At 51.7% G+C, this 18,310-nt stretch overlaps 1 long non-coding RNA gene across 1 annotated transcript in view; it reads left to right on the forward strand.

Annotated features, from left to right (window-relative positions):
• LOC106046050 (uncharacterized) overlaps positions 1-3,446 on the forward strand; it is a 48,046-nt gene extending 44,600 nt beyond the window's left edge. The window contains exon 5 of the long non-coding RNA XR_010825077.1: positions 1,601-3,446. This is a non-coding gene — a long non-coding RNA (uncharacterized lncRNA). The remainder of the gene's footprint in view (positions 1-1,600) is intronic.
• Positions 3,447-18,310: the final 14,864 nt, after the last annotated feature.

Here is an 18,310-nt window from a genome sequence, read left to right on the forward strand (position 1 = left end):
TGAGGAGCAGTTGGGTGCCTTGGCTGGGCAGCAGCAGGGGTATTTCTCAGCATTTCTGCTCCAGGTCAACCTCTCTGGTGCCTCCCCAGGTTTGCAGGATGTTCCCACAGAGGCGCCTTTTCCTTTCTGCAGAGCAGGTCCTGCAGTGCTGCCCTGAGAGGTGCAGCTGTCATCATCCCACTGGCTCTGCAGGGTGTCTCCAGAGAAGGCAAAAGAGCTCAAATTCCTGTTGGAGACAATTTCTCTCTTGGAATGGGGAACCAACACTGCCTTCAGGTTGATGGGACAAAGAAGCTCAGGAAACAAAGACAAAATCCAGGACAGGAAACCTAGCTGGTCAGTGTATGGGCTGCTTGAACCCCGGGAGCAGGGAGCAGAGCTGGGCCAGGCCCGTGCCAGCAGCAGCCTCCCCTCACTGTCCCAGCAGTGAAGGCTCACCTGTGTCCTTGCACCTGCCTGCCCTGCATAGCCAGTGCCAGAGTTGGGGTCCCCAGCACGCCAGAGAGCGCGGGGAAGCTCCTGCACACCACCGAGCCATGTGCCTGGTCACAATCCTCCCGGCTCCCTGGGCCGAGCAGTGCTCTCGCAGGTACACCCACCGGCTGGCTCAGGCGGCACAGGAGGCAGCAGCTTGCCTTGTCCTGCTGTGTGCTGGGGTCTGCTCTGTTCCAAAGGGGGCTAAAACATGCCATTGCAGGTTTTCCCTGTAGGAAAGTTATATAATTTTCTATAGAATTGTTTTATTCACTAGAGTAGAACACCCATTTTAGAGAGAGAAGAGAAATTCATTTTTTCTGCATCGGGGCAGGCAGAGGTAAGAGGCAGCAGGCGAGCATACAGGTGACCAGGCTGATGCAGCTGCCCCCTGGGACGCAGGTGCATCAGCAGAGCTGCTGGGAATCTTGCATGTTGCCTGGTGTGCTTATATCTTGTGCTTTTAGGCTGTGTTTAGGAGCACTACATTTGTTCACAGATCTGAAAGGAAACAATAGGTGCTCCTTTAAAATAAAAATGCCATTCACGGGTTCTGCACTACTTACTCTATTTGAACTCATTTTAAAAAGTGGCCTTTAAGCATTTAGTTCACTCACTCTGAAGTTAGATAAAGTTCTCTCAAATAAATCTCATTTTAGCTGTTGCTTTAAATTAAGAAAATTTTACACCTTCAGGGCTGCTAACCAGTGGCCACATCTTGCAGAGATTCCTGAGTTGTTCAGTGGAAGCGTGATGTGCTGATCTGTGAATTTCAGCCACCAGCTCTGAGCTTAGCTGTGAGATGAACCCTGACATCCTGGTGTGTTTGCTTTGTTATTCAAACTCAGATCCATCTTCCATGGGAAGGTGATTTGCTTTGGCCATGTGAGAATTGTTTTGCATTATCTCCTAACTACATACAGATCTTCCCACAGAGCTTTAATTGATTTCACTTTAATCACTTTAATTGATTTCAAATTGTTAAAAAATCATAATCAATAGTGGAGCTGTGGTCCTTATAAACATGATCTAGGCAAGCAGGTAATGCTTTTGCTACTGAATCCAGAAACATCAAGGCTTTGCAAGAACTGTTTCTTAATTGTTTCTTCTATATTGTTTCTTAAAGATGGAGTTGTATATTGCTGAAGAGACAAAGGACATAGCTCATCTGTTCCTGTACCTAAAAAGTGACAAACATGACATATGTAGAGCCAGTGCTTTCAAAGTGCCATGAGACTTGGTCAAAAGGACTGAACTTGGAAAGGTACTCGGGAGAGGAACCTGCCACAGCTGAAATCAAATCAGAAACATGGGATTTATCTAAGCAGAAGGTGGAGAGGCTCCAGCTCGAGACAGTTGCAGACCTCAAGGCCAGGGCACTTCAGAATCCTGCTCCAGGATGCTCACCCCATGAGCTTGCTGGGTACCTCTGGAATCTCCTGATCATCATCCCAAGGGCTTGTTTCTTGTCCTTTGGCAGCACAGTAGAGGCAAGAAACTCTGATTTCATCAGCTCTGATTCAGGGTCCCCTCTCTGACTCTTAGGATGCTCGGGGCAGCCCTTTCCCTTGGCCAGCCTCCCAGCTGTTGACATTATCCTCTTTGCTGGGCTGATGTAATTATGCCCACATCTGTTGATGAACGCACAGTGATGATCAGTGAAGAAAGAACATGCTGAGATACATGAACACCCATTATCACCCAGCATGGGGGGGCAGGACCAGGCAGAAGGAGAAGGAGGCTGCTGCTCCTGGGAAAGAAGAGGAAGGGCTCCCCTTGTCCATATGTCACAGTGGCACGTGTGCTCCAGCACTAATGCTGCCACTTGCAAACAGGCTCTGCCCACACAAGGCAGGAGTAATAAGCAACATGTAATGACCTAAGGAGAAGGTTGCACCAGCAGGGTACTTCTGCTCTTACATTTCAGATTTGTGCATTGCGAATGATTCAGTACAGAGGGGAGAGGGAAGGACAGAGATGTGCCCAGCAATGGTGTATCTGAAATGGTCCCTGGCTTTGTATTTGTGCCCCCTCTCCTGCCACTCCCAGTCTGGCATGTTCTCTGAGAAAGGACCTGGGCAAAGGAATTATGGAAGACACAGCCCATAAATAACAAAGCCCAGGGTGTCCTGCATGGATTTAAGCACAAAATGGAAAAAGTCAGTGTGGGCTTACCATTTGCCTTGACAGTCTCTGTTCTGCACCTTGAATTTCATAAGCCATTTTTTTCCTCACTAGTACTGATGTACAACAGAGGCAGAACGAGCAGGCTCCTTGGGATCACAGACAGCTCTCAAAGCAGCATCTATGCCATGCATAATCAAAACCCAGCTCTTGTTATTTATTCACCACAAAGAAAAAAGACTTCTGAACCACTGTGAGGAAAAAAGCATGTGCATGCCTGCGTGTTCGTGCCTGTACGTGCGTGACTGCATGCAACCACCTGTGCGTGCACAAGAGCTGGGAGCCACCTGCAGCCGTAGTCCCTGTGCTGCCCAGCAGAGCCCTCGTGTACATCTCCAAACACGCGTGGAGCCCCCAGCACTGACGGGGAGCCCAGGCAGCTCCGGGAGCTGTGGCTTACTCTCCTCTGTGCAGCCCCGGCTCCAGCCCGAGGAGCTGGTTATTAATTTAAGTTCATTTGAAATGTGCACAGAAGTAGTCTGCCCAGAGCCCAGGCACCCTGCCAGGCGGTGCCTGTTAGGGGACAGCCGAGCACGGTGCAGGCTCTGCCCCTCCATGACGTGCTGGGGCTGAGGCTCTAGGGCTGCTCGTCCAGGACAGGACACATGAGGGTGTTGGGGGTGGCTGTGCCACCCCCCCTGCTCCTGCTCGGTGCCTGGGGGATGTGGTGGGCTCATCCTCCTCCCTGCTGGGCAGGGCTCCCTCCCAGCGGGCTCCAGAAAGCTGTGGTCTGGGCTGCTCTGTGATGCCACTAACACCTCCTCTGTCCCTGTATTTCCATATTTTTGCTTTTGGCTTAAATTGAAGCTAGGAACTGATGACAGATGTGGAAACTAAGCAAGCCAGCCTGCAAAGACACTGCAGCCCCTGCTGGAGGTTTAACTTCAGTGCAACAGATCTGATCTTCCAAGCCTTTCCTCTTAATTGCGCTCTCCACCTGCTGTCCATGGTGGAACAACTTCTGAAGCCACCTTCAGCATAAGAGAAAGCTTTGGGCTCTTTCGTCTTGCTGGTGACAGGAGACTCAAATGCAGCTGGTCCATGGCTGTGGCTGCAGGCTGAGGCTTGCAGATGCTTGGTTTCCTCTTGCCTCTCAAAATCACAGGCTGGGCAGCAGGAGGCCCGTTCTGTGCAGCCCGATTTGTTTCCAGCATTAGGCGAGAGTGAGTGCCAGGCTCCTGGCCGCAGTGACAGCATCGATCGCCGCCCTTGGGACCACGTGCAAATAAAGACAGAGGGGAAGGAGGCAGCTGCAGAGCATGTTTTCATTCTGCTCTCGTGGATGCTGAGGGAGGAAGGCGGGCAGGCTAGACAGTCACAGTGGTGTGGGGTTTGCGGAGGGACACAGCTAATTGTGTCTCCAGGTCTGCCTCTTTCCCAGTGGGCGCCCAGAGCTTTCCTACTGCACTCCCTCTCAACACAAAATCCTTTTAAAACCTGTTTCAGGAGCCCATGCAGGGAAGCTGTAACCTCGGGCAGTGCAAGCCAGCAAGCGTGAAAAATCTCTGGTCCTGCAGCTGGGGGAGGCATCACGAGGCTGTCTGGGGCTGGGGCAGGAGAAACACGGCTGTGGCTCCTCCAGACCTGCCAGCAAAGGGTGCAGAGCAGCAGCGATGCTCCTCTGAGTACACTTGTGAACTGAGCTGATTTAATAAACAACAGGAGTGTTTTCCCAGACCACATGCTGAGCTGTATTCAAAATACATTTGTACGAACATCAATTTTTAATGCAATTTATGCCAAATGTTGTTGCAAAAGGCAGCCGTTAACATGACATTAATTCAATCACTGGAAATACAGTACGTGCTGCTAAATGAAAACATGTTATTAGTCAATTAAATTAACTAGATGTAACTCTTCCAAATGCAACGTATTATGGTTTGTATATGGTTAATTACGTTGTACAAATTACATGGCAATAAGGGTTAGCACCGGACACACATACAATTAATACATATGCAGAAAAAAAAAAAAAACAACTTGCAATTCGCAGTTGAGATCTGTCAAAATTATATAAAATATAAATATCTTGCAAGCTTGAAATAAAGAGGTAGAATTATTCTGGTATTATAAAGGGAACAGGGCAATTTCTATAAGAGCCAGGAAAGTCTTTGCTGTGAGATCACAGCTGTTCATGGTTGCTTTCATAATGAGTTTTAATCTGCTTTAAAAAGACCATTTTAATTTTAAACAGAAATTCTCCTGGCCCTGGTGAAGTCCCTCCCTGTGCAGGAATCTCTCGGTGCCCACACAAGCGATGACTGTGCTACCTCCTCCTTTGTTTGTGTTTTAGGATGAATTTGTGCCCACTTGCAAGGAATTGTGCCAGACTTTGGCACCAAGAACGGGCATTGAGCCTGACAACAGTGAGACACGCCGCAGGCACTACAAACCCACTGCACAGCATATGTGCCACCGTAAACACTGCCGGGGGCGGCGGCAGGCGGGCAGGCTCTGGCTCGGGCTCTTGGCTGTTTACAGCGCCTTGCAGCTCTGGAGCGGCTCGTTCCAGAAGTGCCCCCACGCCGAGGCCCCTGGAAACAGGAGGCTGTTTTCCTGGGGAGGATGTGCTCTCCAGGGGCTTGATGGGCTGGGTGGTTGGGCTGTCCCGGGAGCTGGGGGCTGGCTCCTGGGGGACTGCACGCCCCAGCCTGGCAGCCCAGAGCAGAGCTGGGAGCCCTCAGCCTGGTCGGGGTGCTGGGGTGGCTGCAGCCCTGCGAGAGCACCAGTGAAAACAAGGGCAGAGCAGAGTGAGGCTCTTGGAAAACAGGAACACAGCACAGAGCAGTATGGAATGAGAAAAACACCACTCTAGCTCCTGCCTGATGGCAAGAGTCACCCACAGCTGCTTGAGTATCTCCACTGGTCAGGGAATGGGCCCTGATTTTCTTGGACAGGGCTGGAATAAGCCTCTCGCCCCTTCTCTTCCCTGATGCTCTCCTCTCCTCGCCACCCCTGATCTTCCTCTCCCTAAGTCTGCAGCCTGAACCACAGCAGTCCCTTTGCGGAGGCCGCCAACAGCGGTTAGTCCCATCCCAAATGAGTGTGAACACGCAGCTCGTGGCACTCTGGAAATGTATTTTTATTGCTATTGTCGCAATAATTATCACAGTTTGTGTAAATACAATTCTTTTCTCTGATATTTAGTCCGTAGTCTCAACAGTGCAGCAGGCAGGTGCTCCAAAGGGTGGGAGAGCAGCGGCCGAGCAGGCTGCATGTGGGGTGTGCTCTGCCCGGGCATTGGTGCCTGTCGCTGAAACACCCCCCTGCTGCTGGGCCGGTGAGGATGGGTAAGTGTAAGTAAGGGGAAGAAAGGAGAAGTAGAGTGATGGGTAAATAAAATATGAGGTGCAACATGTGGCTGTTTCCAGTTTGTAAGAGGTGTGCAGCACTACATGGGAAGGATGGAGCAGTCCTCATTGTCTCTGGGTACCTTTGTGGCAATGAGTCTCCTAAGCAAAACCAGAGGCACTGCACAGAGCAGAGTGGCAGGTGAGACGCTTGGGTGCTCCTGGATGCGATGGGCAGTGTTTCAGTGGTGCCTGTCCCAGACCAGCCCGTGCCAAGAGAGCAGTTCTTGTGTTAGGCAGGCGTGCCGTGGCACAAAGGGGCGGCTGAGGCAGAGGTGTGCGCTCACCCAGGCGGGGTGCGAGAAACCTCCTTGCCCCCAGAAGGGCACATTCACTTCCACGCAAACAGCTCCCACGGGCAGGAGCGCCTGTGGACCTGCAGCCGTGTTGGAAGGAGGTGGCTGGAGGCAGACGATGGGCAGCGCCCTGTGGGCCGTGGCTCCCCACGGCTCCACTGGGCCGGCAGCTGCAGCCCCCCTGCAGGTCCGCACCGCCTCCTGCCAGGCCTGTGCTCCCCCTTGCCCTCCCTGGGGGGCAGAGGCTTTGCTTCAGTATTGGAAGTCTGCTGGCGAGGGGGGGAGATTTAATTTGACATAACCACGGGGCACGGCTGGGGAGCCGAGCCGAGGCAGTGGAGTATGGCTTATTGGTTTCACCGGGAGCAGAGAACGATTTGAGCAACCTCTGTGCTCTCCGGTCCAGACACACACCATCGCACTGTTGACTTAGCAGCAGCCGCTGACAGAGAGAAGTGATAAAGCTCTTTGAGATATTCCTGTCTCATCTGTCTCGTGTAAATCAGAGGAAGGCTGGAGACATCAGAACAGACAAAATGCAAAAGCAATAAAAACCTCCCGACTCTCACTGAAGGCAGAATCTGGTCTGACATGACCACTGGCAACAGAAAGATTTCATACGAGCAGGGAGTTGCTTACTTGAGGAATTGTTGATTATTTAGTGGCTGCTTAAGGGGCTGGGAAAAAAAAATAAAATCAAAGCTCCTGCTGTTTGCAGGTTGATGGAAGGACTGCATGCTGCCCCTCTGTAGCCCTTGTTTACCACCAGCTTTACCTGCTTAGAGTAGTCAGAGAGATTTCTGACTGCTTGCTCAGAAATAAAAGGAGCCCAAGAATCAATCATTTGTTTACATTGTATAACTTGTTGAAAATCAATTGGCTCCACATGTTGCAGATCTGATTGCATTTTGTTAGTGGTCACAGGGAATGGTTTTCCCTTGACATGCCTATATTCGTGGTTTCTTCAATGCATCAGTTGTACCCAGCTTTTAGGATAATTGAGACTGAGCAACAATCCCCTTTATAAATATTAACTCTGATATGCTTGGGAAACTCTGCCTCTCTTGGATGAATTTTTAACTAGCTTTTTAATCTATTGCTTCTTGTTAGAAAAGCAATAACATTTCTTGGTGCTTGTTTGTGTACCTCCAGCTCCCATGGCCCCGCCGGCTTGGCCCGTGGGCACACTTAGGCACTGCTGCATGGGGACGTGTCCCCCTGCCACCAGCAGGGAGGTGGCTACAGGCAGTCGGGGGTGCTCAGCAATCCCCATCCCTGCCGACTGGCTTCTCCTAGAGATGGCTGGAGGCAGGGACAAGTTTCCCTGCAGTTCTTTGGAAACTGCCTTAAGTGATGCATGGGGAAAGCAGAGTCCAGCAGACCGGGAAATCTTTGGGAAGGGGCTGACAAAATTTATAGTCACCTGTTTCTTTGTCCCTTTCCCAAGCCCATTGCAATCTGAGCCTCGTGAGCAGTGTAACCTCAGCATCAAGCATGTGGATAAATTAAAGCTGGCGGAGGGCATGGCCATGGCGTGGCCTTGCTGTGATCAGCAGGGAGATGCCGGGGCTGTTGCACGGCTGCTGATTTTGTTGCCCTGTTGTGCGCGGTTCCTCCTGTTGCGCCTGGCCCCAGCCCAGGCCCAGGCCCCGGCTCTGCCAGCAGGGCCTGTCCTGGCCCCGCACCAGTGCCCCCGGCACAGCTCCCGGGAGGCTCAGCGCCAGTCGCAGCCTCACTGCTCTGTCCTCCTGCTGTCAGTGGCTGATCTGAGGCTGCTTGGCTTCGGTTGCTGCTGCACATTTTCTTTACTCTCGAGTCTGTTCGGCAAGCTCCCCCTTGGGAAACTGCAGGTGTGGGGTAAGATGTGCTCTGGTCACTGCCTGTATCAGCAGCGTAGCTCTGCCCGCCGCTGGATGTGGCAACAGCCGACTTCTGAGCACATAGTAGGGGGGGTCCAGCTGGCAAAGCGCACTCCATGTGCCTGCTGCTTCCCTGTTCTTGTGCTGCTTTTTCTGCAGAGCATCACAGCCCTTCTGCAACTTCATGTGTCTGTATTTCCGTATCTAACTTCAGCAGACAGCTGCACCATGTTGCTCAGTGGTTGGTGATCTTCCTGCACACTGAACGTCAGCTCAGACCTGGGGAAGCACTGCTGGCCCCTTCCCCTGTCTGCCCTTCTCAAGGGACACAGCCCAGCGCACCGCAGCACCCTGACCTGGGCCTGGTGTCAGGGCTTCTGCAGAACCATGGCTGTGGAGGGGACAAGGGCTCGTGCTGCTGCAGGCTTCGATGGGGAAGCTGGAAGTACCACCCCCCCCTTGGAAAAATGTGAAAAACTCTGCTGCAACCATGGGACGCCCCCCTCGGAGCCAGTGGAGGGACGTCCGCTGGGAACACAAGCTGCTGGTGGTCGGTGGGAACTGGCCCAGCGCCACAGGCACGGGGTGTTCTGCAGACCTGTGGGCAAAAGGAGAGCAGTGAGAAGCATTCTGGAGCACCCAGCCCTGACCGAGTTTGGGGAGTGTGGGGAGGGCTGTGGTGGGTTTGTGCCTCTCTGGCAGAGGCTGCAGCTGCAGCGCAGCACCAGCACCCATCGGTGTTTGGATAACCACCTGCCTTCGTCTGGTTGCTTCTACAAAGCAGCAGGTCGGGGTCAAACAGCTCTAGCCCGGCTCAATTAAACTGTTTCTTTTCCCGCACAATCAGATGATGTCTTCTTTAATATCATCTGAAAGTCTGTCAAACTGTGTATTTTCTTGTGAAACCTCTCTACAGAAAGACAAAAGGAATAAGGGATGCTGTTAAAATGAAAGCCCTGCTTTACATTTCAAATACTTTAAAAGATTTTTTTTTCTTAGATCTTTAATAAAAGCTTTTAAAAGAACTTTATTATTATTATTTTTTTCATGGTGATTGCTTGCCAAGGGATGAGTCTATGAGGACATGGGGAAGACACTGCAGTCAGAGGTCGCAAAAGTCACTGCCCCAAACTGCTCAACTTTCTGGGCTGGTGCTTGCCTGTTCCAGCCCAGCGGCTGCACGCATGCCTGTGGGGGAGGCCAGAGGAGGAGGCCAGAGGAATTGCCTGGAGAACCGAGGCGCTGCGGCTGCAAACATTTGCCTAATAGGTGCCTCAGGAATGCATCCTGGGAGCTGTGCCTCTTTCGTGAGCGGCAGCTGTTTCTCTCCAGTAACTATGTAAATCCCAGCACATTCCCAAGTTCCCGAGATTTCTTTCAGGCTCTAGAGGCTGCACACTGCAGGGAGGCTGGGAGACCCCACAGTAAAGTGGTGCACCACGGTATGAGCAGCATTGGGTGAAATAACTGTTCTTGGCATTAACCCCTATTTTAAACAAACTGTGCCATGCTATGAATATTATTAAAAATGTTCTACCAATCAGTAAAATCACAGCTTACTTTGAACAGTATGCAGAAGTTTAAGAGCCAGCAATACATTTAATGTTATTGTGGACCATGCTGGGGAGAGTGGGTGTTCACCGGATGGAGAGACAGAGTCCTGCACAGATCTGCTCCAGCCCGTGCTCTCTGCCACGGTGCTGGGGACACAAGTGGCTGCTAGGGCCAGAAAGATGCTGTGTGAAGGTGCTGGTGCACACCCTGCTGCATTTGATCAATTCCTGATGTGGTGCGAAGAGACCTGTGTGGAGGCGGGTGCCAGCCGTGCCCGTGGTGCCGCGGCTGTGGCTGGAGGCCTGGCGCTGGCAGGAGCGGCGTGGCGGCTGCGTGCTGCTGCCGGGCGCTGCTGCCCGGCTTGCGGCAGGGAGGAGGGCGGCACGGCCGCTCTGCAGCACCCGTAACCCCTGCGGCTCCAGAGCCCGGTAGCTGCAGCCCAGCAGGTGGCTGTGGCTCTGGGGCTGTGGCTGTTGGTGGCTCCACGGATGGGTTGCGGAGGTTGCGCTGTCAGCAAGGGGACTGAGAAGCAGCCCATGTGTGCTGCAAGGCGGCTGAGGCAGACCACTCTCCCAGAGGGTCTCCAGCTCCACACAAACATTTATGGGACCACGTGCAGGAGAGAGGCTGTAGTCCGAGCGGGTGCTGTGGCTCTGGGGCGCAGCCCGAGCCTGCGAGCTCGGCTGGGAGGGGATTGTTCAGCTCGGCTGGACAAAGCCTGGGTGTGCTGCACAGCTGCCCCTTGTGCGCTGCCTGCTGGAAACCACTCCTGCTCCACGGGGATGCTCCCAGCCCTCTGCCATGCCCCTGCGTGGAGACTGGGGAGGGGGTACCTCCTGTGAGGGGATGGAGAGGTGCGGGGGGAAATGTCATTCCTGACCAAATGAGGGCTGGAGGCCGGTCTTTGTGCTGTTCCCCAGCTCAGCCGCAGCCAGGCAGGACAGGCAAGCTGCTCTCTGGCTGCCACCTAGGCCAGTCCGATCCATATTTCAGCATTTGGGAGGGCAGGTTATTTCCTGGCTGCTTGACATGGTTGCAAAATTTACTGGAAAAGCTAAAACAAACAGACTGTAGAGTGTCACATTCTGTTAGTGCTGCATGGAGAAGGGTTGTCAAACCAGCAAACAAGACACGGGAGAAGCCTGAAATCAACACAAACACCAATGTCTATCTCCACTGAAATTGTTCTGCAGTGAGCGGGAGTCAAAGCAGGCACTGGAACACCTTTGCTTGCTGCCAAACATAGCGCTAAAGTCTGGAGCACTAACCAAAGCTGATGGAAGTGTATTTATTTAAATTGTCAAGATAAATTAACTTTTAAAGCCACAATGAAAAAGTCTTAAAACTCTGTACTGCAAATCAGGGGCATGAATATTCAGGCACATGCACTGATTGAATTAGTTTGTTGCAAACATATTTGGAGGCAGCTGTTCATTTAATAATCAGGGATAATCACAGAAATAGACGACCAGTTACTCCATCTAAATTGCATGGTTAAAATTATAATTTTATAACTATATCTCAGCAATTAGATTTAATAGCCATGAAAATCCTGCAAAACCCAGTTAAGAGAAAGCTGTTATTCTTTTAATGCAGAAAAGCCAAGGTCAGATTTGGGCTGCTGCTACATGTAACCAGCAGCAGACTCCCCGATGTCTCCTCTGTTTCCTACACAGCTCTGAAGTTCTGGACCAAACAGCCTAATGCTAAAACTGGTCCAGGCAAGGGTTACTTTTTTGTTTGGCATTTCCTGTCTTCATTACAATATTTGTCCCAAGAACAGATTAATTCCTCTCATTCTTCCTGTCTTTCCAGCCTTTTGTCACGGGAATGCATTTCACAGGACTGTAATGTTTGATACTTGCTCTGAGTTATAGCTGTGCCGTATGCTGTAAAAATTTGACTCTCTCAGTATTGTACATTTTGATTCTACCCCTGCAGGCTATAAACAATCCAAATTACCTCTTTCTTTAGCTTCCAAGAGGACTAATCCTCTGTCTAGTGCTTTATCAGTCAGTTGAGAAAGAGTGAGACCAACCTGCCAATCCAAACAGAATATACTGAAAAAATCATATTACCACAATGCAGAACCTTGCTGTAATTCACCTAACAGCTCAGCCAGTGAAAGCCTAACACTGTGTCCACCTCTTTTACTGTAATGAGATGAGCAACAGATGCAACATCCATCCATCCATCCATCCATCCATCCATCCATCCATCCATCCATCCATCCATCCATCCATCCACCCTTTATGCACTGTTAACCTCTCCTAAAACACTGCACTGAGCAGGGAGGGTCTGCGGATGGCACGAGCGGCTGCAGACTGCCACCCAGGACCACTTTTAGCACGGCAAACCCTGTTCTGATGATGGATGCTGTGCTGCTGGTGGCTCTTGCAGTCCAGCCTGCCCACATCTTGCAGCCACTGCATGCCGCAGGGGCGTGGGCTGGTGCAGACGAGGGGGCTGCACCGGGATGTGCCGGGGGAAACATGCAGCTCTCTGAGCTGCTTCACACCCTCTGGTTTACTCGGCTTGCTTTTGGTTCCCCTGCCCTGGTGAGCGGGGCAAAGTGAGCCCCTCGCTGAGCAGGAATGCCTCAGCACTCGGCCTGGTTTTCTCTGCCTTGCCAGCCCGAGCCTTCCCAGCAGCCCAGCCTGGGGATAGGGATGGGGGCAGCTGCTGCCTGGGGATGGGGCTCTCCTTGGAAAGGGAATTAGAACTAATCATTGCTGTGCTGGGAGGGTGGTGCTGGCCCAGAAAGGTGTGCTACAGCCAGCGGCAAGTGGCTCATCAGCTCGGGTGAAACTCAAGCACCACAGCCAGTGTGGCTTGCTTCAAGGTTTAACGCTTTATTAGAAAATGAGAGGTTAGTGCATGTTCCAGAGGAGAAGGAAATTTATTGTTGCCCTGGCCCTGCAGCAAAGCAGAACTCAAATAACCCAGGCATGGGAAGGACTATAAATCCCCCAATGGCAATCATGCTGTGAAAAGGACGGTGACAGCAACAGCAAAGTTTGGCCAGTTAATATTTCTCTCATCTGAGTGAGAAAATAGCAACATTTAAAATGAAATCTCTGCTGAATTATGCAAGGAGAGAAAAAGTGAAAGCTGTGAGCCCTTTGCAGACTCCTCAGTTGACACGGTGCAGCAGGAGGTGCAGGTCTGCAGAGGTGCTCCCCAGGAGCAGCCGGGGCTCTCCTGGGCTTCCTACACATCACACTCCTCTCTTGCAGGACGCCTCAGGTGCCTCCAAGCAGTTCTGGGCAGGTAGAGGCTTTCTGTCCAGCCTGCCCTCACGAGATTTCCTGCCTTGCATGGGGTAAAGCAATTCAGCCTAGTCTGCATGCTTTGTGAATGTGAAAAACAAGGGGAGAGCAGGATTAGGAGGGAGGAACAGAGGAAGAGGGAGCTCTCTGACAAACCCCAGGCAGGTGGTTAAAGCTCTCGAAGGGTGTGAGAAGATGCCAGCACCCTGGTGCGATCGAGGCAGCTGAGCTCTCAGAGCAGCACGAGCTGGAGCCTTCCTCACCACCTAGGTCTGTCCTGGCACGTGCACTCGTGCTGCCACGGGAGCTGCCTGCAGGTGCCTTTCTTTCCAGCGCTGCCGCTACCTCTGCAGCAGGATGGAGAGGTTCACTCTCACCCTGAGAGCTCTGCCTAACTCTTTTTCCATTGAAAGGCCAATTAATTGTGAAAAGCTTTTGTTAATTTTAATTTTTGGTAGTAGTAGTTTTGAATTCATACTTGCCCTCACATTAAAATTGAAGGTTCTTGTTTGATAGTCCTGGGAACTGTAGGGAACACATAGCACAAGGAAACATTTCAGCTCAACGGACCCTGTAAATTTCCAGAATATATTTTTGTTTTAAGCTTCAGGTGAAGGGAGCAGGAGTAATCGATTCTCCCTCCTGGCTGGCCCTGAACTGCTGATGCTGTGGGTAGACTAGGCAGCATCTACCCATGACACTGCTGATGGTAGTGGAGGTCAGTCAGACATCCTGGGCCATTTTGGTCTGACAGGTTTGCCCTTAAAAACTGATTTTCCATGGGCAGAAAATACAAACCAGTGGGGGCATGCCAAGGGGAGAAATCTGGATCGTTCTGGTCTGACATCTGAAATAACCAGCTGTTAACCTTTGAAATGTGGCCAGTGCTGGGGATGGGGATGGTTCACACGGCCCTGCTCCTCCCTGTGCCTGCCTACTCCGTGCAGCAGCAGCACAATTTAAAACCCTTCACATCTGTGTCATTAGCCCGTTAATCCAACACCTTCCTCCAGCCTGGTACCACAGTGAGGATTTATGGTTCTTACTGACCAATTTTGCTATCCCAGGGGGAAAATCAGCATCTTGTTATGGATAAAATGACAATAAATGAAACAGCCATTAATTTACGATCGTGCCACACAGTGGCACTCAAACAGATTCCTATTAATGGTTTGTTATTACCACCATCCCATACAGGGCTAATAGCAGCTCCTGGGAAGAACTGTGTCTGAGTCCAGAGACAGCGCTGGCAGCTGGGGCTGTGCAGGGCACAGCCACGTCCCCTGCGATGGCCCCAGCAGGAGCTGGGAAGGCGCTGGGTGTCCATGGGCAGACTGGAGTTGGCCCCTGTGCTACAGGCCCAGGGGCTCCCCTAACCTCTCCCGACACCTCCCGGGGGGTGACCAGGGGCTGGCGGGGCCCCGGGGCTGCCCGGGCTCTGCCCCATTTCCCAGTGCCCAGGGCCTGGCCCTGACAAGGACCCCTTCGCTTTCTCAGGGAAGAAACATCTCAGCACAGCTCATGAAGCTGTCCTTCCCTACACAGTTTGTAATTCAGAACCTTCCTTTTGCAAAAGCAAAGCAAAAAGAGAAGCTGAGCCAGCTGCATCCTCCCCAGGGGCAAATGGAGCCAGAAATGCACTTGTAAAGGTGCATGTTGGACTGGCAGGGAAACCTTGTACCTCTCGCCTCTGCTTCCCTTCACACCGTAGACAATCCCAGGGGATTATTGCCTGCTAACAAGTAGCTCTGTTGGGCAGCGGCTTGATTTCTGATGCATTTTAATCCCATGGTAACCATTCCATGGTAAAGGTATTTGTACCATTGGTATTGGTACCAATTCCATGGTAAAGGAATTTGTGGAATATTGCAGACGGACAGGAGTGATTCCTGCCCAGTGGAAAGACAAGGCACGGGGCTCCTCCTGCTAGCCCTGTTGTTGCGAGCCTGGCCTCCTGCATATTCAGTGATGGTGCTGTTAGCATTGGGGCAGTCTAAGTGGAGCTGGAAGCCACACTTCAGTGGATGCAGAGCTGAGGAACTGCTCTAACGAAGATCAATAGGCCGAGGATGGAGGCTACCATATAGAAAGGAGAGGAAAAGAGGGCTGGCTGCTGGCTGGGAGTGTTCCAGGGGAGCAGTGCAAGCAGCTGATTTTTCTGTTTGCTTGCAGCTCAGAAAGCCCAGGAACATTGGCTTGGCATTAAAGAACTGTTCAAAAACTTCAGCAAAGCAAAAAGCGCTGTAGAAACCTCAAACAAAGGCTAACCTTTCTATGTGGTCAAAGTGCTTAATTTGGTCCAGAATAAAGAACAAAGCTTCCTCACTGAATGTACTTTTTAAGAATATTAAGTTGCTTCAGATGGACACCCCCTCAAAACTTCTGCTTAGAATACTGTCCTTTTTAAAGGCAAATCAGGCAAATTCATTGGCAAAATCAGACTCAATCTGTGAGAAGTTTCACTTCGTTTCTTTGCCACAAAATACTTCATTAGAAGAACATCTTCTGGCTGTTTTCTCGTGCCTGCATGGCTCCCCGTAATAAGAGCTTGCCAGGACAGCGAGGTGCCAGCTGGACTCGGAGCTGCAGAGCTGCCCCCTGCTTCCCACAGGGCCCCGAAGGCAACGGGGTGGGGGGGGCCTGGTGCTGTGCTGGGCTGAGGTCCCCGACTCAGGACCCCTGCACCACGGCAGGGCTCGGCGTGTGCCCCTGGGGCCGAGGCAGAGCCGTGCTGTGCTGGCGGCAGTGGCCTTGCACCCCCAGCCCAAATCCAGCGCTTCTGCTCCTGCTGCGTCATGTTTAATGCTCAGTTTGCCAAAGAGCTTTCTTCATGACAAGGAAACATGATTGGAACTGGTCTTCATAAACACACTTTTACAGTAATAGAATGGAATAAATAAATGCTCCACTATATCTCCCACCGCCACCTTTATTTACATTTTAAGTGACCTGTTATTACTGACCCCTCTGCCATAAACGCCTAATTGAGAGGAGGCCACTGAGCAAGCAGGGACGATGTGAAAGTGCATTATGTTAAATAATTCATAACGAGCCCTGTGGTTGTTTCAGTGATATATGTAAATAGGAGAACCTTATTTTTTAACTTACTGTCTATGTTGGTTTATGAATTTTAAAAGGAGAAAATATTCATTCTGTAGTTCGGTACTGAAGGGTTTCTTTCTCCCTGAAGTTGCGTCCCCAGTAGCCAGCTCCCAGCTGTGAGACAGGAAAAATGTGCTCACAGACCTCTTTCTGCTTTAGCACATTTTAAATCTATTTATCCCTGTGTTTTATCTGTGACTCAGTGACAGTCCCTGCGGGTGCCACCAGCAGATCCAGAGGATGGAAACTGGCACCTGGGGCGGGAACACAACATCTGCATGCTGGGGCACCAGCAGAACGCCCTTCCCTGGCTTCTGGCTGCAGAGACCCCAGCCCTAAAATCCCGAGTCCGGGTTTCTCACTGGTTCAGGATGGATGTCTTTCCTGCAGAAAGGGAGCCACAAGTGAGCTCCACATGAAAGAAAGATAAAGAAAAGCCAGCCACTCCAGAAGCAGACAAGGTTAAGCACCTCTCTGCCATGATGGAGGACCTGAGTCAGGTCTCCAGACACCCTTCGCTATATCCTGGGCCTGCAGACCAGGTGGGAGCACCTGCTGCATGGTCAAAGGATATGCAGAATACTGCTGGAATTAATTTTGTCTCCTGACATCAATGCCTGTGTTGGACAGGCCTGAACATGTGCAAGTGGAAGGATCCCCACAAATATACCAGCCTCAGTTGTTGCAGTTCCCTTCTCCACATAGGAAGGTTTCTTTCCTTCTAGAGGTCACTGCCCTGGTGTCCCCAAGCTTGGAGCTCTCTGGCTGCACAGTGCAGCTTGTGTAGATGCCTCGAGAGGATTGTGCAGGTGATCAGGGCAGAGATGCAACACTAACACAGTGCTTTTGGATAAGCAGCCCAAAAAGAGGCGATTGCTGATGTGCCAGAGCCTGATGAGCCTTGCTTCGCCGCCCTGCTCCACTCCCTGCTGTGTCTAACAGGGAAACTACAGCACAAGGGAGGGTGCATGCCACGGTGCTTTACAGGCAAGTAATCCCACCTGCCGAGGCAGCCAGCAGTGAATTGCCTACACAAGGCGAAAGTCAAACCAGTTTGGAGGCTGGACAAAAGCCACATGAGGTTCCCTTGTTCTCCCCAAACAGCCCCCACATGGGAAGCACTCTGCACATTTCGGGCAATGCAGAGCAACGCCATGGAGCACACCTGGGCTTTGTGCTGGGACCTTGTGCAGTGCTGAGACCTACCCACTTGTTACAGCTCACATAAGAAAAGTAATTCCCTTTTATCACCCTTTTATTCCACCTTTTAATTCAACATCATGTTTCCTCTTCGTTATGAGAATGGGATAAGAGGAGCTCCCAGACTGTCTTTTCAAGACCATTCATTATTTATTCATTCTTTTTACCTTGTTTTTCTGTCTGTCCTTATTTGAAATTTTTTTTAGCCCTTGGTATTATTCTTGTCCCTCTCTAGTTGTCATCTATTCCTCTAGAGACAGGGTAATCACTCCAAGAAAACTGACTTACATTCAATGGCAAAAAGCTTCATTAAAACCCAGTTAAGGTTCCCAAAGGTGCCTTCCGTTCTTCAAAAATATTCAGCAAACCTGGTACTTTCCACAACATGAACTGAGGAGTTATGGTGCCACCCAGGCAGGGCTGCGATAGCCCTGTGCAAGTGGACACGGTCTCTGAACCGGACCGCTCTCCAAAGCACGTGGCTGGTAACTTTATTTCACCAGCGCAGGGTGCCGTGCACAAGCCCTGCAGCTTCCTGGCAGCACCCTCAGGGCCGTCCGTGCAGCCAGCTGCAGGGAGAAGCGCTGCCTCCTGGCCAGGGCTGAAGGGTGCTGTCCCCAGAGGGCGTGCTCGCCCCTGTGGGGCTGCTCTGCTACTGCCAGCCTCAACCGGTGTCTGCACATTTTGTACATCGCTGCTTGCCCTCCCTGCCCTTTACAGCTCATTAACACGTTTGTTAACAAACAGGACCAACTGCAGAGCTGACACCACAGCTGCTAAGACGCAGCGAGGTGCGGACGGATGCTGCCTCCTGCCGCAGCTGCTCCATGGCCAGCCAGGGCTGCTGGAAGCCTTGCGCCTGCCCGTGCAGAGCGGGGCAGGAGGGCTGGGCCGGGGCTGCCGGCCCCCAGCACCGCTCAGCCTTCAGGGGCGAGCAGCACCCGTGTTTGGCACAGGGAAGCAGCGGTGCAGAACCACTTGTCCGCAGCCCTGAAAGAGGCTGCAGGCGCCGTGAGCGTGGT

This window comes from Anser cygnoides, chromosome 15 (assembly GCF_040182565.1).
Source record: "Anser cygnoides isolate HZ-2024a breed goose chromosome 15, Taihu_goose_T2T_genome, whole genome shotgun sequence".
Classification (NCBI taxonomy): domain Eukaryota; kingdom Metazoa; phylum Chordata; class Aves; order Anseriformes; family Anatidae; genus Anser; species Anser cygnoides.